This window comes from Pinus tabuliformis, chromosome 2_1 (assembly GCF_031772625.1).
Source record: "Pinus tabuliformis cultivar Carrire ecotype Pingquan chromosome 2_1, CPIR1, whole genome shotgun sequence".
NCBI lineage: Eukaryota > Viridiplantae > Streptophyta > Pinopsida > Pinales > Pinaceae > Pinus > Pinus tabuliformis.
This window is the reverse complement of record NC_142299.1, coordinates 334,890,138-334,912,337: the sequence shown is the minus strand read 5'-3', so window position 1 is coordinate 334,912,337 and position 22,200 is coordinate 334,890,138. Positions and strand designations below refer to the sequence as shown.

The window sequence follows — 22,200 nt, the reverse complement described above, 5'->3', positions numbered from 1 at the left end:
CACCCAAGCTTGTGGTTATTCCCACAAAGAGGTTTTAACGCTTGGCACTTGGCGGATGTGGGGAACCCTTAGAGGAGCAAGGGGCCACTTAAAGCACCAAGAGATGCCATGTAGTTTGGAAGATAAAAATTTATTTATGTGCTGGTTGGATTTGCTCAACAAGAAGTCAAGTCAGCTAGGGTAAAATGTGCCCCAAGGATAGTTCGTTGGCACCCTAAAGGAAGCATATAAATATAAGTGACATTGAGGAAATTTGATCACATCCAAGAAGCATCAAATCATAAGATTACACATGTGTTTTGGGCCACATATCAGGAGAAGACCTCAGCGAAGGAGAATAAGTCTTGTTTTGGCATCTTTTATGATTGTTTGAGGGCCGCAGAGATCAAAAGCAGGGACCAAGTTATTGTGGACAAGTTCTGGGCTGGTTTTGGCATATTTTGTGTGTGGGCAGACCTTTTTTTGTAGGTTTTATCCTCTGTAATCATTGGAGAGAGGGTCGAGTCTTGTACCCTAGCTTGGGAAGGTGTTGTGAGGCCTAAAACATGGTTGGTATTGCTCCAAGAAGGAAACGAGTAGGAGAAAAAGCAAGGAGGAAGGGAGCCACAACTGTGGAGAAGGTTTTGGGAGGAGAAATAAGGTGCTAAAGTAGACTGACATCAACCCTAACTAGGCTGAAACCTACAACAAGAAGGACAAACCTAGAACAAGGTATGTTGTAATGTGTTTCATGTTGATTTGTTGCTAGAGGATAAGTCCAGATTGGACAAAATTGGTTGGGTGTCTCAAGGTTGTTGGAGGGTAACAAGGAGGTGCTCAAGGGAGCCCTAAGTGCAGTCTTTTGAAGGACAAAGAGGACTGCTAGGAGAGGCAGATTGTTGGAAGCTCTAGTGACTGATCTTCAAAGGACAAAAGAAGGAGGTCAAAGTGAGCAGTTGGATCAACCCAAGTTCAATGAAGAGAAGGACATCTTGTAGTGATAGGTGGTAACCCTCCGACCCAAAGTTTGTATTCATCGGAGTAGTGCAAGAAGGCATTAGAGTGAAGAAATCCCAAAGGAGCTAAGGAGCAGCAATGGGTTGAGAGTTGTTCACAAACAGAGTTGTGAACAACTCAACCAGAGTCTCTATGTGTTGATGTGTTGAAGGACTAATGATCAGCTAGAGAGCAGTTGGAGGAGCCATGTTTAGTGACCTAAAGGACTGAGACCATTAATAGAGGTAGTGCTACAAATTGGGAGCAGAAGGACCAATAGTTGTGTTCAAGATATAACAAGAGGAGTTATGATTATGCACTACATCAGTTAGACCATCAGTGTATCATGTTCCTGTATTGTTGTACTAGTGGATGTATGAGGGCCATTACCTCTGGTACAGGGGCCCTAGACAGTTGTATTATAGTTTGTTAATATAACAAAGTAGGGTTGTTCAAAATTGTAAAAAAGTTGTCTACATTTGTGCACGTGTTGATTTACTGTTGTTTATATTCTACTGTGAAAAGTAGTTTGTTGTGGTATTTGGATTGGTAGTGTTAGTGATTCTAAGACCCTAACCTAGATTACAGTACTGTGGAAAAACAACAAAGGTGGTGGTCTAGAGAGATGCAAAGGGAATTAATCCTTTCCTATGAATGAGATTCAATAAAGGTTCTAGGGTACAAAAATAATATTGACCATTCCATATTTTTTAAGAATACTTTGAATCATGGTAATTTTCTCAACCTAATCTAGGTTCTCTACTTGTTTGGTGGTCTCAAGCCACTAAACATGAGAGGTGTGATTCATAGCTAACCAAATTGAGCACCAAATGGTTGTTAGTTGGGGATATTGAGTAAGGAGTTGGATTTGAGACTCTTATGGAGAGGTGATAGCGGACATTTTTCTACTCTGGATAATAAAAGGGATATCCTACTCCAACTTAATCTTCCAAGTCAAATTATAGAGGGGATAACCTGCTCCATCTTGGTCTTTCAAGTCAAATTCCTTTGACACTAATGTCTACATGAAGGCATAATGAAAAAGTGAAATTACATAGGCAAAGGAGGCCAAAACAAGAGGCTCGTGATCTGATCTGAAAATGGATTGTACTTGTTTAAGGGTGCAAGGTATCCATTCTCAATAATTTCAACTGTGAGCTAGACACTCCAAATGACCTCTAAAAATGTGTAAACCTCTTATTTCTTATACAGAGATAGACTGTAGGGGCATTCACTGGACATGTCACCTCTAAAAAGAGGATGAGTTCCAGAGGCTACCTGGCTCTCTACAGGATCTGCCTAAAGAAATAACAAAGTAAACCCTTAGAAGTCTTTGACATACACATACTTGAAGTTTAATGTCCTTGCAGAATAAGACAAATAACTTTCTGTAGCTGAATGGGTGATTATGTGTGCATGAAAGTTATGTATATTTGTTGTTTAAAACTTTATATCAGTTTTGTTTACCATATCATCTTCAGCAAATAAAGACATCAAAATGATAAAGCAGTTCACCCCCTCCTGGGCTACATCTGCTGGACCAAGCCTCTCCAACTAGGCTTGTCCTCTTGTATTAAAATTGCTACAAAGGCTAATACAAGAATATGGGTGTCTCAAAGGATAGATCTGACTATAAATACAAGAACAGAAGATAGGAATTAGCCAAACATGCTCTTTCCCAAACACTAAACAGTGAATTTTGTACCTTATACAGTACTTTCCCCAATTGGCCCTGATGGCTCTTTAAACTTGCATGGAGAATTTCGAGGTGAAGATGACCTCAATTGGTTCTAAAACCTCTGCCATTAGACTCAGAAGGTCGAAAATAGCAGACATAGGCTTTTGAATCACCAAAAACGGATGAACATAGCCCCCAAACAGCTCAAGCACTGAAATGGCCCTAGTGGCCCTGAAAGCTTCCCTGAAGCTAAACAGTGAGAAGAATGTTTCAAAAGGAAAAACGAGCTGCAGAAATGGATTCAGAAGGCTGGAAAACTTCAGGAATGACCTTCGTTCCACATTCACTGGCTGCACAATTCCCAATGCAGCTCCCAAACTGATTTGGCCCTGGTGGCTCCTGGAACTTCCACGAAGCAAAAACACCTGCAAATGACCTCAAATGGTTGTGAAACCTGTGCCAATGGCTTCAGAAGGTCTAAGAGACCCAAAATAAAATAAAAAATTCGTCCAAAACGAACTTTCCTAGCCAAAGTTATCGCCATTTACTCCTAACTGCCAATTTGGCCTAACAAAACCCCAGTTACATTTAGTGACGGCCAGTTAAGCCCGCCAAATTTGGCGCTCCGCCAATTCTGCCGCCATATTACTGTAGTTAAATTTAATTTCTGCCTCGGATTTCGTGCTGACCGTTGGCGAGCTGGCGGTTTGCTTAAGCTCTTGGTTCTTGCATGCTGGTCGTATGGTGTTGGGGGGCTGGCCTTTAGGGGCTGGCCCCCTTAATTTTCCCGCCAGAACCAAGTTTAAACTTTATCCAACGTTTAATCCGCCCATTCATCAACCAAAGGCAGCGTGGGCTAACGGTAAATCGTTGGAGTAATGAACCAGAGGTCGGGGGTTCAAAACCCCATCCGACCAAAACCCATTTTAATACACCGCCATCCAATTTCGCTGACGTCATCTGGGGCCACGTGGTGCCCTCCGGGCCTGCCACATGGCAGTCTGTGATTGGCTGCTGAAAGGGAATATTCCAAGGAATATTCTACGGAATATTCCTTTTTTAATTTTTTTAAAAAATTCAATTTTTCTAATGTTTTGGGCAAAATATTATTTTGGCCATATCTTCCTCATACGGCGACCGTTTTTCGAACCGTTTGCGGCGCCGGAATCAGGAGGACAAGCAATTTCCAGTCGTTCAGCTTTGAACCAGTTCTGAGCACTTTGATTTTTGACCATTTTACGACACTTGGTACTGAGCTCCTGATCACACCTCCCAAATGAGTAGGCTTTTGGTCCCCAAAAGCTCACTAAATATTTTGAACTGAACTTTACAGCACTTGAGGAACAAAAATATCCTCTTCCATTCAGCCAAAACAGCATACTGATGCCAAAATGTCCTGCCTTGTCAACTGTCATCATGGCGAATGTTGCTGCATAAACCAAGGACTCGTCGAATCCCGACCAACCTTGTTCGCCAGACAAACTGAAAGTTTGCAGAAACCAGCAATGAAAATTGCTGATATATGAGCTGAAATATTTCTCTAAACATGTGGGTTTTCCACTGTCACGATGCCCATCCATGGCACCTCTGCTCCAGAAGAAGAACTGCCTCCCAAATGAGAAGGCTTTTACAAAGATGAAACACTTCATCATTTCTCCTCTTTACAATCTTGGAGATCAAATTAACTTTTTCCAAGTCAAGATTACATTACATGCATGGTTAAAAACAAAGTAATCAACCCTTCAAGTTAATCACACATACATGTTTAAAATACAAGGAAATCATCATGATCCCTGTGCTCATGCATATCATTCTCATGCATGCAGTTTATCCTTCAACTTTCTCTTAAGTACAATCATAAGTAAAAGATCCTCGATCACATGTACATGTACTTTTAAAGCTGAAATGAATATAACGTTCGCTGCAATAGAGTGAGTCTCATACTCAGATTTTCCATCCTGCAACTTGCATTCCCTTACCCAAGAAATGCATTCAATCAAAAGACATGCAACTTTAATTGGATAAGAATTCTAACCACTTCTTACCAATCCATTTCAAAGGTGCTTCCTTTAACTGCACATCAATATTAACATGCGTATCATCCTGACACATATCAATGATGGAAACTTCCTTCCCATTCTTGCCATACTCTTGCTCCAATTTCTTCAACTTTTGGGGAAGCATTGTTGGATTCAGAGTCCAACACCTTTTAACAGTATGTCCATGCTTATGGAAATAAGTGCAACACATGTTCATCTTCTTGACAGCATGATTTGCATTGTTCAATGGAACTTTGGCTTCTTGCCTCCTTTCCTTCAAAATTTTCCTGCATGTTGCCATTCTTTTCCAACATCTAGAAACACTATGGTTAAACAAACCACAAAAAGTACATGCAATTCTTTTCCAATGCTTGTGTGGAAATTCTCCATGCTTTACATGATCAAAGGAAATATGATTGAAATCAGATTTATACCTTTGTCTTTCACCTTCATTACCTTCATGAGGAGATGAATCAAACGAAGAAGAAGCTCCTTTTGGAACACCATGAATCCCTTCAATGGTTTTAGAGCTTTCACAATTCTCTTGTTCAAGTGCATGCTTATGCACACCTTCTTCCTGCAAGGTATGTTTCAAACTATTGCATTCATCAAGGATACAACCTTTACAACCTTGAGATAAAGAACCTGAAATGAAACTCCTTCTAGGAACTGTTTCAATTGCCTTCATGGCTGCTTTGGAACATTCTCCATAAGATTGTCCATAACCAAGACCCAAATTCTTAGGCCTTACCTCAACCATTATTGGCTCAACTATACCCTGTGCATGTTTGCCCAATCCTTGTCCTTCATATCCCATTTTGGACATCAACCTGGACCCTATGCCTCTGGTATGTTTCTCAAAAGAACCAACATAAACATTCTTATCAGAATTTGAAGATAAACTAGAATTGTTTACCTCTTCTTCAAGATGATACTTGGTTAAGGCTTCTTTGGCAACAAGGAGTTGTCTCTCCAACTCATGCATCCTTTCCAGATTCATGTTTGCAATATGGAGTTGGCCTTTCATTTCCTGCAATTGGTTAGAAAGCAACTGCTTCTCTTCCCTCATGGAATTCAACTGCTCTTGAAGTCTAGAGCTCTTTCTTTCATCCTCATACATTTCTCTCACCATATTCATCATGATGAAAAATTCTTGCTTCAAGCCTTCATCAAAGAATCTTGTGAAGGAGGACGATTTTGAGAACTCACTTATGGAAGTTGTCATTGTAAAAATGAACAAAAGAGCTTCAACAACTCAAACAACAAGTACTTTGCGGAATAATAAAGCAGTCAATCTCCAACACTGCTTAAGACACCTTTCAAGCTACACAATCAAGCTAGTGATGTCAGTCAAGCAACCTAGTGCTCTGATACCATCTGATCTGAAAATGGATTGTACTTGTTTAAGGGTGCAAGGTATCCATTCTCAATAATTTCAACTGTGAGCTAGACACTCCAAATGACCTCTAAAAATGTGTAAACCTCTTATTTCTTATATAGAGATAGACTGTAGGGGCATTCACTGGACATGTCACCTCTAAAAAGAGGATGAGTTCCAGAGGCTACCTGGCCCTCTACAGGCTCTGCCTAAAGAAATAACAAAGTAAACCCTTAGAAGTCTTTGACATACACATACTTGAAGTTTAATGTCCTTGCGGAATAAGACAAATAACTTTCTGTAGCTGAATGGGTGATTATGTGTGCATGCAAGTTATGTATATTTGTTGTTTAAAACTTTATATCAGTTTTGTTTACCATATCATCTTCAGCAAATAAAGACATCAAAATGATAAAGCAGTTCACCCCCTCCTGGGCTACATCTGCTGGACCAAGCCTCTCCAACTAGGCTTGTCCTCTTGTATTAAAATTGCTACAAAGGCTAATACAAGAATATGGGTGTCTTAAAGGACAGATCTGACTGTAAATACAAGAACAGAAGATAAGAATTAGCCAAACATGCTCTTTCCCAAACACTAAATAGTGAATTTTGTACCTTATACAGTACTTTCCCCAATTGGCCCTGATGGCTCTTTAAACTTGCATGGAGAATTTAGAGGTGAAGATGACCTCAATTGGTTCTAAAACCTCTGCCATTAGACTCAGAAGGTCGAAAATAGTAGACATAGGCTTTCGAATCACCAAAAACGGATGAACATAGCCCCCAAACAGCTCAAGCATTGAAATGGCCCTAGTGGCCCTGAAAGCTTCCCTGAAGCTAAACAGTGAGAAGAATGCCTCAAAAGGCAAAACGAGCTGCAGAAATGGATTCCGAAGGCTGGAAAACTTCAGGAATGACCTTCGTTCCACATTCACTGGCTGCACAATTCCCAATGCAGCTCCCAAACTGATTTGGCCCTCGTGGCTCCTGGAACTTCCACGAAGCAAAAACACCTGCAAATGACCTCAGATGGCTATGAAACCTGTGCCAATGGCTTCATAAGGTCGAATAGACCCAAAATCAAAAAAAAAAATCGTCCAAAACGGACTTTCCTAGCCAAAGTTATGGCCATTTACTCCTAACTTCCAATTTGGCCTAACAAAACCCCAGTTACATTTAGTGATGGCCAGTTAAGCCTGCCAAATTTGGCGCTCCGCCAATTCTGCCACCATCTTACTGCAGTTAAATTTAATTTCTGCCTCGGATTTCGTGCTGACCGTTGGCAGGCTGGCGGTTTGCTTAAGCTCCTGGTTCTTGCATGCTGGTCGTATGGTGTTGGGGGGCTGGCCCCCTTAATTTTCCCGTCGGGAGCAAATTCAAACCTTATCCAACGTTTAATCTACCCATTCATCAACTAGAGGCAGCGTGGACTAACGGTAAATCGTTGGAGTAACGAACCAAAGGTCGGGGGTTCAAAACCCCATCTGACCAAAACCCATTTTAATACACCGCCATCGAATTTCGCTGACGTCATCAGGGGCCACGTGGCGCCCTCCGGGCCTGCCATGTGGCAGTCTGTGATTGGCTGCTGAAAGGGAATATTCTGTGGAATATTCTTTTTTTTAATTTTTTTTTTAAATTCAAATTTTCTAATGTTTTGGGCAAAATATTCTTTTGGCCATATCTTCCTCATACGGCGACCGTTTTTCGAACCGTTTGCGGCGCCGGAATCGGGAGGACGAGCACTTTCCAGTCATTCAGATTTGAACCAGTTTTGAGCACTTTGAGTTTGACCATTTTACGACACTTGGTACTGAGCTCCTTTGACACTAATGTCTACATGAAGGCATAATGACAAAGTGAAATTACATAGGCAAAGGAGGCCAAAACAAGAGGCTCATGATCTCCCTTGAGACAAATGATGCTTAGTGGCATTCAAATTATACATCGTAAGTTGAAGGGAAATCTTAGCAACAAAAGAGTTATTCTATTCCAACGTCCTTGAGTTTAAGAAAGCTCCATTGGTATGATTGGATCAAAAAGTTACGGAAAAGCATTAGATGATTATAAAACATATTCAAAAGAAAATGGAAGTGTGATTTCAAGACCCATCCTTTTTTAAGACTTTAGAAACACAACTATACTAGATTACGTATGTTTACTAGATGGTAAAAGCAATGCTAACTAACATAATATTATATAACAAGATATCATACACAAAATTGTTTATGATAGCTCAATGCTAAAAGAAAAATATATAGTAACCAGTGAACAAACCAACCCCTATAATATACCTTTCTTCTCTCTTCTCTAATTGGGACGAGAGACACTCTGTATCCTAGTACACAGGAGATGCCTCCTAATGTTACATTTAAAAATAATAAAATAATACTTACATTAACAAATTAAATAATAGTAATAACAAAAACGAATAATGTATGCCATAAATAAAATACTTCAATTTTCACCTTAATTTTATATCAACTTTATATGGAAAGATAAAATAATTGAAAATAAAAATTTACTTTTTAGCATGAAGGGGATATGCAATTTTTTCACTACTTAATATGCAAAAAAATCTAAGGTGGGTTATAAATCAAATATTTCAATATGTGTATTGACAGAGAGAGAGAGAGAGAGAGAGAGAGAGAGAGAACTTGTATTTCATTAATAGTTGCTTTCTAAAGAATTTGTAAGTCCTTGATGTTTATTTATTACACAACAACGATTTTATAACTAAATTTAATATTATCAATTTAAAATATCGAAAGTAAATATTATTTATTACATAACAAATTACCTAACGGCTATTTCCCAACACTCTGGGTAGTGATGCATCCTTGCTATTTATTCCCTCAGATCTATTGATTTCTCACCTTGTCCTAAGGATGAACCACATTATTTGGTTCAAAACGCCGACCAAATCCTAGCGATGTGATTAATCGAAAGACTGATATCAACATTATGGATCAAAAATATCTTAGATCTAAAATTTAAAAACATATTAATAATAAGAATAATTCAATACCTATATATAAATCTTTGGGATAGCTCAATTGGCTTTACTACTTGTGTTAATATAGTCTTCAATTGATATAATTAAATTAATAAATTATCCAACTTCATAAGGCATTTTTGTTGCAAACAACGAACATATATTATTATTATAACCAATTTTAAGGTGGCAGCCATGTCATACACCAAATTGGTGTATGAGATCCCCTTGTTTGTGGGACAAGGGACCCACCTTTGCATTGATTTGACTACTAAGTCTACTAAGGCATACATACTCATCATACATTTTTGTTGCAAATAGTGAAAATATATGTTTATATATGTTTATGCTAATTAAAAAATATGTTTCATATATGTTTATGCTAATTAAAATATATGTTTATTTTTTAAAAAACATTTTTCATAAATATTCATAACTTTTATGTTTCATATATGTTTATGCTAATTAAAATATATGTTTATTTTTTTAAAAACATTTTTCATAAATATTCATAACTTTTTGGGAATATAACGTAAAAAACATTTAAGTTAGAATATAATTTATCTATAATGTATATTTATATTTATTTATTAAAAACTATTGATTGATTGGTATAATTAAGTTATAAAATTATCCAATTTCATAATACATTTTTGTTGCAAATAAATATTTGTAATTTTTAAGAAATATAATGTAAAACACATTTAAAATAAAAAGATAATGTATATTTATATTTATTTATTAAAAATTATTTAACTTTTATAAATATTTTTACTAATATTGTTAATTTTTTCTAGGAAATATAATATAAAAAATATTTAATTTTAAAGTAAAAAATAACTAAATTATAATATTCGTTAAAACTAAATAAATATTAATATTTATAGTTATATATAATTATTACTATTGATGATGGTGGTGGCGGTGGTTAACATCCACTGAGACCAAACTTTGGTCTATCGGACCTAAAGAAATGAATTATTTAGTTTGATTTAAGATTTTATTCCTATGCTCAAAAAGCTTGGAGAGAAGCCTCCCGAGATCACTGTATTTTGACAACGTAAAAGGCTAGGAAGGTCACTATTGCAACAAAGATTTTGAAACTGAGATCTAATGTGGTGGTACGCGGGGCACTCTAAGAGGAAGTGATTTTCATCCTCGATGTTCGAATTCTCACAAAGATGACAGATCCTTTCCATCCATGGTGTTTTAGGAACTGCCCAACGACCCGTTTCACTATGGAGCTCATGAGAGTTCGTTCTAATCTTGGCTATATTAATTTTCTTATTTGAGCTAGTTAAAATAGAGAGATACTTTTGATCTTCTAGGGTGGGGTTGCTGACCTCCTTATAATATCTTAATTTTCTTTTAGCTGCTAAATCTTTCTCACACCACATTTTTTCTTTGAACTTAGAAGTAACAATATTTTTAATGTTATTAATGTTTTGCAATGCAACATTCTCGTCGATCTCCCAATAGTTTAGCCAGGCCCTAGTGTCTTTATACCAACCTCGTTTTTAGCCTTAGGTGGTTTTTACTGGAATTTAAAGCTCGCTTAGGAAGTCTATGGTCTCCTATGTTATTGAGTTTGTGTTTGCACAACAGAAGACTAGTCATAGCTAGGCTCTCGATAGGGGAAAGACCCACTTCTATAAGGAGAATAGGATAGGGTGTGTTGCTTTTAATTTTGAGGTTATACATTATAAAACACTTCTGGATTTGCTCAATCTTTCTCCGGGATTCTCTGGAGATGCTACAACCCCAAACCTCACATCCATATAAGATAACCGGAGTGACTAAAGTTTCAAGGATGAACTTCTCTCTATCCCACATTACGAGGTTTGTCATTTTACAATTAATTTCAAGACCAAAATAAGCTTTCCATCCCCCATTAATCCTTTTCTCAATGGTATAGTTCTAGTTGAGCTTATGATGAATATAATTCCTAAGTACTTGTAGGAAGACACTTTCTCCAAGTTACTATTGTCATACATAAAATTAGCGTAAGTGTCTTTATTGGATTTGATAATAATAACTTTTGTTTTGTCAGTGTTAACAATCATACCCATGGTAGAGCAGAAATCCTTAAGAAGTATAAGTTGCTTATCAAGATCAGATGGGCACCTTGTGAGAAGAAAAATATCGTCAGCGTAGAGAAGAAGGATGATGACTATCCCAGCTAAGATCGTGCCAACACATCCTGCTTCCTCTAAACAACCTTCTAGCTTGTCGATGTAAATGCCAAATAGGTAGGGGAGAGGGGGAAACCTTGTTTAACTTCGATATTACACTTAATATCTTTTGACCACCCCTCATTGCTCTTTAACTTGGCAATTACATTCTCGTATAACCTTATAGCAGCAGCTCTCAACTCAAAAGGAACCTTTAGCTCTTCTAATCTATTCCAAAGGTTGTTTCTAGGAACTGTATCGAAAGCCTTTCTAAAGTCCACAAAGAAATAAAAGACATTGGATTTATCATTGCGACATTCCTCCACAATGATCTTAAGTGTAACGAAGTGGTCTGTTGTTGAGTGCTGCTTTCTAAAACCCGCTTGTCCTTTAGCCCGCTTACCTTCACTTTCAAGCCATATGCTCAACTTCCTTTCCAAAATAACACCATATAACTTGGCTAGGAGAGGGCTGATCATAATTGTTCGATGATTAGAGGGATTATTTGTATCCCCACTTTTAAAAATATGGATAATGAGGCTTTGAGTCCATGGTTTAGGGAACCCTTTCTTGACCGCTTGATTGAAAATCTTGTGAATGTGGGGGATGAGGACAGGATCTCCATTTTTAATATTTCCACCTGGTAACCTTCAATGTCCTTAGCTTTCCCATTAGCCAAGCGATTAACCCCAAAATCAATGTCTTCTAATGAGAAAACTTATTTTGTTGTGAGCAGGGTTTCAAAGTTATCCATGACATTTGGAGATTCATAAAGCTTTTTAAGATAGGAATTCCAGTCGTGTAAAGCAATTTTATTATTATCTTTAGTTTTCCTAGTAAGAATTTGCCTCTAGAATTTCTTAGGAGCTACCTTAGAGAGGTGTAAGAGATTCTTTTGTCTTTTATGAATATACTGCCTTTTTTTCCTTTTAGTTAGTGCTTTGTATATTTTTATCTTGCAAATTTTAAGAGATTCATCAACAACTTCCTTAATTTCTCTCCTCACACTTTTACAATCTTTGTCATACCATGGGTTGATTTTTCTATTTCTTTTATTACTTGAAACTTCAAATGAGAACTTGTTAATAGAATATGAGAGGGTTGTAGTAAAATTATGATAGAAATCTTCTATATTGTCTATACTAGATAAAGGAAGCAAATTAGTTTTTAATTCATTTAGAAAGAGATCTTTTTTATTTCTATAAAAGATTAACTTCTTTTGGCTATAAGGATTATCTTCTATTGGATCTCTATGCATGACAAAATTGAGAGTTATAAGTAAAGGCCTATGATCAGAGTCAAGCTCGTAGTCGTTTAAGATGTCAAAATTTGTTATTTCATTGTATAGAGGGAGATCAAAGATAACATAGTCTACCACACTGCTACCAAGCCCATGGATGCAGGTCATATGGCTAGATTTGGGCCACTTCTTTATACTGTTGAAAATTATGAGATCTTGAGCACTATAGAGCTTGACTAGCTCCGACCCAAACAAATTCTCCCCGAGGTCTTCAGAGCTCCTTTTATACCGGCTAGTCAGAGAAAGGTCTTCGTCTAACCAAAGAGGATTAGGGTTGGAATGATTGCTTAGAAGAATAGCTTGGTTTCTTGATGTTCAAGCATTAAAGTCACCCATTAAAAGGATATATTGCCTTCATTCCTTAGGCTAGAAATATCATTCTCTAAACCATTGTAAGGAATATTTTTATATAGATTCTTTTTCTTATAGAAGTTAGAATTGATGGGGGGGAATAACAGTGTGCTATGTAGGTCTTTTTATCATAAATGTCATTAATTTCTATCCAACTATATTGGTTGTAAGGGTCATTTTTATAAATCCTAGCACGGGGAGAGATGTTCTTCTTAATGTAACAAGCTATACCCCCAATGCCTCTACGGAAGGATCGCTTATTCCAGGTAGACCATAATGTAAAGCCATCTATGTTAGGGACCCTAGATTCTTCATGCTCCCAAGTTTCCACAAGCAAAATAATATCAACATCATTCGAGATCCAACTTAGCTTGAGGCCTTTGTTCCATGGAAAGCCCTGTTCCAAGAAAGAATCCGGAGCATGTTGAATTGCTATTTATTATTATCTTTTTGGTTTCTATCTCGAATAATGGCTTTTCTATTTCTGATTATTGCCCATTTTCCTTCCTTCCTAGCTTCCTTTACCATTTGAACCTCCTTTCTCAATTCTCCTTGATCTTCTGGAATGAGATCTTCATTTATAAATGTTCTCATTCCTTTTAGACTTTAGGTTTCACTAAGTATGTCATACTTATGGTCAGTAGAGCTCACCTTTATTCAGATCAACCTTCCTCTATTCTAAGTTAGTTTCCCAACCTTGTTGCTTCGGTAAGACATGTTGTTTCAATTTGTACTCTGTTATGTAATTCTATCCGGGCTATGGCTAAAGTATCCTCGTCTACCTCCTCTTTCAAATCGAAGATTATAAAGTTCATGTCCCTTTTGTTACGCTCATGGTCTAATTATTATTATTATTATTATTATTTAAATTACACTAATTCCATATTTATTTTTTAAATATTTTAAAAAAATTTTAAATTCATAGCACCGAGACAAATCCATGTGTTGGAGGTTTCTCAATTTAACAAAAGAGTTTGGTAATGATTTAAATCTGTCAGCACGTAACACCAAGGACTTCAACGAGTTCACATGACCGAATTCTTCAGAGAAATCCTAGAAATATCAATGTATCATATTGAAGATTTGATTAGAAAAGTCTTCATAGAACATCTGAATAACTCATTAAAGAAATAATCAATGAAATCATGAAGCCTATAAATCTATTATAAAATTAATGTATAGTATGTAGTTGTTGGTACAACCATGGAACATAATACATGTTTAAGTTGGAAAACTTAAAGAGTTTTTAGTTGTCACAAAGTGTAAGAGCCTTTTTTTGGATTCTCCAACCTCAAAATTATCATGTATGCAGGCACTAGATGTAACATGATGCTTAAATGTCTCTAGAATTCTTGGTGGTGTAATTTGTATTCTCTTTCACCTAGATAGGAGTAAAGTTACATAGATGAATATAAAATGTAAAATAAAGTATTAGCCTTAATTTCTCATCAATTATCTAATTGGAAGAGTTGATCAAATTTGACGTATTTCGCATAGAAATATTTCAATAGGTATTTGTTGAGACATTCTCCCTCATTTGATAGAAATTTTATTGTTTCTCCTATATTTTTGGTGGGCAAGAGTTATCCATTGCCTGAAAGAAGGAATTATGGCTAGATATAAATTTATTGTTTTATCATGTAAGAGTTTCTCTGGAATTTATGCTTATGAGATAATCTCTTACTTTATCCTTTCATTGCAATAATAATTACTTACTTCATTAACATAAAGATATCCATATTATTGTTTTAATACTATGATAAGTCTCCTCCACCTTAGAAATTATACTAAGTATGTCTTTGTAGAATGATCCATGTAAAGGTAAGTCTTTGTTGGATGATCCATGAGGGAGTACATCTTTGTGGGAAAGTTCTTCAAAACCTACACCCTCAACTTGCATAGTTATAAAATAGACTAAGTATGGACTATGTAATTTGCGCAATGCAAAAAAATGTTGGTGCAAATTGGTTATCACTGGAAAATTGTGGAAGTGTAATTAATGGCAGTGAAAAGTGTTGTGAAAAAGATATTTGCACCAACATAAAGTGAATATTAAAATATTATATAGTTTGGAAGTGGGGGTGAAAGAAATATTAAAATAATATTTGTTCTTGAAAGGTGGTCCAAACATATTGTTTTGGAAATAAATAGTAAATAATAAGACATTCTCTAACTATTATACTTTTTGAAGTTTTGGGATGGAATCCCACAAAATGTTTTTGATTAAATCATGATATTTTGTTATTTAACATGAGTTTTTTACTACATATATGGATTCAACATCTTGAAAAACTCTTGGAACACTCATATTGTGGAGAGTTTACAGCTCAAACTTGTGATTCAAAACAATCCTTGTAGGATTCTAAGAAAAATCCACTAGAAAACTCCAAAACATAATATGGGTAGACAATGACAAATAATCAAGTTCACGATGAAGAAAGCCAAGAAATTGATAATAAATTATCATTTATTTACTTTGAAATTTATGTTGATTATTTTAAATGGACATGAAGTAATAAAATAATAATGTTAAGGGAGAAATGTAAAAAGGCCTAAATATAAAAAATAAAGTAATTCATGAAAAAAATTAAAGAATGACATGGCCAAAAGACTCTAGTGATAACAAGCCACACCCTTGAAATGACATGGGTTGCTGGTATTACTAGGAAGTTGGTTTCCTAGGGTCGATTAAATGTATTTTTTATAAGTTATTAATAGATTTGAATTGTAAGTGTTCTTGAATGTTTGAGAACCTGATTAGATCTAGTCTGGTGAGATTTTGTAGGGATAAGAAATCCTAATTTAGGTGTTAGTTAGAGTTTTGTGGGTCGTTGGGGATATCAAGATCTAGTTGAGGAAAAGGTGGAACTGAATCATAATCGGTTCAGAATCCTGGGTATAGAAGATATATTCAAAGAATGTAACAGAGGGGGGGGGAGATTAGATTTTAGTTATTGTTTTGTAATCCTAGGGCATATGATGGATCAGAGGCCATTAAATTAGAAGATCAGGTCGAGTAGACACAGCGAGTCTCATTTTGTAATTATGTATCAATTTATATATATGCACAGAAATTAATTTCCAACGTATTAGTGTGTTTCGATATTGTCTTGTGGTTGTAGTCTGGATGCTGTAAACCACCAACAGAATGTGGATATACATTTGTGAATCCAACATATTGGATAAGCCCAATAAACCAAGGCACAGATTTTGATTGCTTGCTCTGGAATAATGACCAGACATAGTTGTGCGACAGTTGCAATTCCTATAAAGTGGGGCTCTTGGAAAACCTGAAAACAGACTAGAGAGTGGCCGATATTGTATTGTTGGTCACTATGGTGGCCCTCATTTGGGGGTACATAGTTGGATGCAGCGCCTTCCGCAAAGCGAGACAAAGGAATGCCATGGACCTCTGAATCCATCTGAGGAATCAAAGAAATTGTCGCAGTCTGGAAAAAGAGTCGAATTATTAGACCAGGGCACAAATTGGTAGGTTGTTTGAGGTCGTGCTAAGAGAAATTTTTGAAACTGAGGTACTCAGGCTCGCATTTGGGGTTTCTTGACCAACCTCTGGGCCAAGCATGCTTGTCCAAACTCTTCCAAGCTGAGAGGAAACCTCGGTGTATTCGCAAAGGCCGATACTGTATCACTAGTGTGTGGGATTAGTGAAACATTGATTGTAGTAGGGTCGAGGGTTTATTTGATGAGGAGCTGATATGTATGCAAGGTTGAAATTAGATACAAGACTGAATTAAAAGTGACGGTTGTAGCAACGAATGAGTATCAGATACACCTGTTTCGATCCTAAAATACCAAGCCATAGGTTTGGCATCATTTTTGGTATCAGAGCAAGGAAAATATTTCCCACGGAAAGGAGATTTTGCGTGTGAAGAAAGAAGAGTGTGACCAGCCAATTTGACAGAGCTGATAATCAGAAAGACTGGCAGGACAAAAAGACAAACAAGCATGTTTTGTGTGCAAGGGTTCAAAGGTTGCACAGGGAGAAAGCAGGTCTTGGAAAAAGGCAGAAGTTGACAGTAACAAGGAGGTAAGATAGCAAATATGGGATGTGATTAATACTTCCAAGGAAAAGTTGCAGAGGGCAAATGGCCAAGGACAATAGAGATCAAAGATAACAGAGATGAACGATAGGAAAGAGAGCTGAGAATTTCATTCTCAAGGGATATTTTAAATCCGAACACATATCAGAACAGAGAGGAGAAGAGTTTTACTCTCAAAGAAAGAATTTGCAGAAAGCAAATAATTTGAGACAGTCCATGCAAAATGCAGATGGACATGATCCTGCAGGGATCATAAAAAATATATATATGATGACATTTTGTTTTAACTGAGTTGATAAACTGTGATTTAAGGTTTTCAGTAGCAGGCAAAGGGAAAAGCGGAGCAAAGAAAGCACTCTGAATTGGCAGTGAACTTGAAGAATCCAACAAGAGATTGGACAGAGAGGACAACTAAAGTGTTCTCAAGGGAGAGTGAGAGCTTGCAAAATCCTAGAAGGAGCAAAGATGTTGCTCAAGAGAAGGTTCTAGATAGAGGACCGTGCTTACCCAATGACTAAGTGAGGAGAGCTTAGTGAGGTAAGATTGCAGTAAGGAGGATTTTCTATTGCAGAGGCTTGTTGCAATGGAGTGAGGAGCTCATGAAGAGAAGATGAAGACAAAGATGATGGAAGATCATTGCAGAGGTTCTGAAGAAAGCCACTATAGAGGAAAGGATGCCAAGACAAAAGGCATGAAGAGGATGAGTCAAGAGGAGCTTGACATGCAACTTGCTGACATGAAAGCAAGATTGGATATATTGACAAAGCTGCTACAAGAACCAGAAGACTAGAAAAGAGGATAGACCTTTCCACTAAAAGGAAAGAAGGTGATTTGGTACTTATTATAGATGAGGTGGAAGCAAAAGGAGATTGCCTTATGGACAAAGGAGCTCAAATTCTTTGAGTCAAGGATAAGAATTGAAGATGTCACAGGCAAAATTATTCAGAGGAAAATGCTTGAAGAAGTAGGAGAAGCAGATGAAGTTATTTGCAAGCCAGAGGAAGGAATATCTCTGGATGATGATGAGGAAGAGGTGAGATTGTATGAGGGTCTCGAAAGTTTAGAAGAGAACTTGGATCAACATACTGAAATGTTAACAGGAAACCTTGAGGAAAGCTCAAGGAGATATTCTGAAATGGTGATGGGAAGACTAGAAGGAAATTCAGAGAAACAGGTTGAACCGGTGACAGAAGAATTGAAGGAACACTCAACACAACATATTGAAATGTTTTCTGAGACACTGAAATCTCATATTTGTAATACTAATTCAAGTGTTAATGTCAATTATGCAGGTGAAAAAGGACAACCAATGAAGATTGTCAAAGAAGTTCATGAAGAAGAGACTATGTTATCTGAAAACATAGTAAAAGATCATCATGTTGTCATGATGAAAGGCATGATTGATTCAACCATGGGAGATGTTGGGTTGATCAACCTGAAAAAGATACCTCAAGGAAGAAGACATGAAGCAGAAATTCACCTAGCAAAAGGTGAAAAAAGGAAGAAGAGCTAACAATGACAAGAAGTCAACAACAGGATCAAGGAGAAGAAGAAACAAGCTCTCATCGAGAAGCTAATGTATGGGAGAAGGAGCTAGAGTTGCTGGAGAAATGGCTAAAAGCACCAGTACCTGTTGAAGACTGCAAGATATCTTCCACATTTCTTCCTTAGTCCTTGTCACAATCGACTGGGAAAGAAATTTGTAGAGATAAAGAGATGGCTAGTAGAGGTCACATGCCACCCCCCTTTGCTAGACACCTTCAAGGCCCAGGCATGGGGCCTGAGATATATGGTCCAGCCATGGGACCTCCTGCAGGTCATCATCCTTTGGATATGTTACCACCACCAGAAGTGTTGGAACATAAGTTTACAACACAAAGAGTGGAGATGCAAAGGCCTGCAACAGAAAACCAAAGGTTAGTTGTAACACATGGAGCTTTGAGACAAGATCTTGTTCTGTCTCAACATGAACTGGAGGGATTGCATTTGCATATTGCAGCTATGCAGAATGATAAGGATCAAAAAATTAGAAGTTTTTTTGACAAAATTACAAATATGGAGGCAGATCTCCACGCTAGTGAATCTATCAAGGCAGAGTTGCAACAAGCTCGTTCTAGTGCATAGAGTCTTCAATTAGCTAGACAAGATTTAAATGAGCAAGTGCAACAGCTAAATCAAGAATTGCAACGAGCCCATGCAGAAGTTCAACAGATTCCTGCTATGGATACAAAAGTAGAGAGCTTAAGGCAAGAGCTTCAATGTGGAATGGCTACATTCGAGTATGAAAAGGCTGCAAGCTAAAAAGGAAGCAGAAGCAGAGGAAGAAGTTCACAACTATGAACCAGGGCAAGGAAGCATTATTAGAATAGATGATGCAGAGGAAAAGCTTGAAAACTCCTTGAAGGAGTTAAATCAACACACTGAAGTGTTGATGAAAGAAGAAAGTCCAGAAAAACAAGTTGAAATACTGTTGAAAGGAGACACACAATCTGAATGTGTGAAATAAAGGAAGATGCAGCGGGATAGAAGCAACCAGCTAAAGCAAGAAGGAAGAATTAATTAAGAAGACCAGCAAGAAGATCTACTGGAAACAAAGATTGAGAACATAAGGAAGCTGATGTTGAAGCAAACCAAAAGGCAAAGGTTGGCGGCATTAGAAAAGGTGATCAATCAAGTACTAAAAGATTTTTAGCAGGTTAAGAGAATTTGTCCAAATGATCCTGATGCCACCAAGAAGCTTAAAGAGACCGAGACAGCAATCCAAAAAGTTAGACTTATTGAGGTCATCTCAGTGAATGACCTTGAGAATCATTCTGTTGTGGATTCCATTGATTTTCGTTCAATATAGGTAGATCCCCAGTATGTTGGTGCTAGAATAGAAGGAGAAAATGTGACATTGGAATTTATAAAGAAAATGATGGATGACTTCAAGAATCAGAAAAATATACACATAAGGTATGCATTTCAAATATTATTGCAAGTAAAGGATTTGTTGGAGGTGATGCCATTGCTGGTTGACATCAATATTCCGAATGGAAAGCAATTCATTGTTTATGGTGACATCCATGGTCAGAATTATGACCTTTTGAACATCTTTGAGATTAATGGGCTTCCTTCAGAGGACAATCCTTATCTTTTTAATGGTGATTTTGTTGATCGAGGATCATTTTCAGTTGAAGTCATACTTGTGCTATTCACATTCAAGTGTATGTGTCCAACTGGACTCTATCTTGCAAGAGGAAATCATGAAAAAAGGAGTATGAACAAGATTTATGGTTTTGAGGGCGAAGTCAAGTCCAAGTACAGTGAAAGCATGGTTGAGCTTTTCGCTGAAGTGTTTTGCTGCTTGCCTTTGGCTCATGTCCTCAATGACAAGATTTTTGTTGTCCATGGTGGTCTTTTTAGTGTTGATGGTATAAAACTGGATGATATCAAAGAAATTGATCGATTCTGAGAGCCACCTGAAGAGGGTCTGATGTGTGCAATACTTTGGAGTGATCCACAGCCTCGTAAAGGGCATGGGCCCAGCAAACGAGATGTTGGTTTGTCTTTTGGAGAAGATGTGACCAAAAGGTTTCTCCAAGAAAACAATCTTGAGCTGGTGGTCAGGTCTCATGAAGTTAAAGAGGAAGGTTATGAAATTGAACATGATGGAAAACTTATTACGGTTTTCTCAGCTCCAAACTATTGTGACCAAAGAAGGAAGATGAAGCAGGAAGAAGCTGACATGCAACAAAAATGGAGGAGCAGAACATATGGACAACTCCAGAACAAAGTCTAGGATCCAGGAGGAAATTTTTTCTTTTTGAAAGCACATGATCAGGAGATCATGAATGTTTTCAAGTGTGGGAGTCTGATGCAGGAGCATTGGCTCAAGTACCAAATTATATCTATGTTAGCTTAGGGGGTTTTTGGTATTACTAGGAAGTTGGTTTCCTAGGGTCGATTAAATGCATTTTTGATAAGTTATTAATAGGTTTGAATTGTAAGTGTTCTCGAATGTTTGAGAACCTGATTATATCTAGTCTGGTGAGATTTTGTAGGGATAAGAAATCATAATTTAGGTGTTAGTTAGAGTTTTGTGGGTCGTTGGGGATATCAAGATCTAGTTGAGGAAAAGGTGGAACTTAATCATAACCGGTTCAGAATCCTGGGTATAGAAGATATATTCGAAGAATGTCACAGAGGGGGGGAGAGATTAGATTTTAGTTATTGTTTTGTAAGCCTAAGGAAAATGATGGATCAGAGGCCATTAAATTAGAAGATCAGGCCAAGTAGACACAATGAGTCTCATTTTGTAATTATGTATCGATTTATATATATGCACAGAAATTAATTTCCAACATATTAGTGTGTTTCGATATTGTGTTGTGGTTGAAGTCTGGATGCTGTAAACCACCAACGGAATGTGGATATACATTTGTGAATCCAACATATTGGATAAGCCCCATAAACCAAGGCACAGATTTTGATTTCTTGCTCTGGAATAACAACCAGACACAATTGTGCTACAGTTGCAACTCTTGTAAAGTGGGGTTGTTGGAAAACCTGAAAATAGACTAGAGAGTGGCCGATATTGTATTGTTGGTCACTATGGTGGCCCTCATTTGGGGGTACATAGTTGGATGCAGCACCTTCCGCAAAGCGAGACAGAGGAATGCCATGGACCTCTGATCCATCTAAGGAATCAAAGAGATTGCCGCAATCTAGAAAAGGAGTTGAATTATTAGACCAGGGCACAAATTGGTAGGTTGTTTGAGGTCATGCCGAGAGAAATTTTTGAAACTGAGGTACTTAGGCTCGCATTTTGGGTTTCTTGGCCAACCTCTAGGCCGAGCATGCTTGTCCAAACTCTGCCAAGCTGAGAGGAAACCTGGGTGTATTCGCAAAGGCTGATACCGTATCACTGGTGTCTGGGATCAATGAAACATTGATTGTCGTAGGGCTGAGGGTTTATTTGATGAGGAGCTGATATGTATGCAGGGTTGAAATTAGATACAAGACCGAATTAGAAGTGACAACTGTAGCAGTGAATGAGAATCAGATACACCTGTTTCGATCCTAAGGTACCAAGCCATAAGATTGGCATCAATGTGCCATTGGTTTCCAAATCATCTACTATTTTGCATATATATAAACATATTGATATAGAAATAGTGTAAAAATCTTCTAAAAAGCATATCTTAATGTCTCATTCTTAAAATGATACAAATTGCATATCACTAAGAAAACTCTTGATAAACACAAACAAT

At 37.2% G+C, this 22,200-nt stretch overlaps 2 pseudogenes; both read left to right on the top strand.

The window, feature by feature from the left end:
- Positions 1-18,664: 18,664 nt before the first annotated feature.
- On the top strand, positions 18,665-19,249 carry LOC149200200 (protein FLX-like 2; annotated as a pseudogene).
- Positions 19,250-19,565: 316 nt separating this feature from the next.
- LOC149200199 (serine/threonine-protein phosphatase 5 pseudogene) lies at positions 19,566-20,729 on the top strand (annotated as a pseudogene).
- The last annotated feature ends 1,471 nt before the right edge of the window (positions 20,730-22,200 follow it).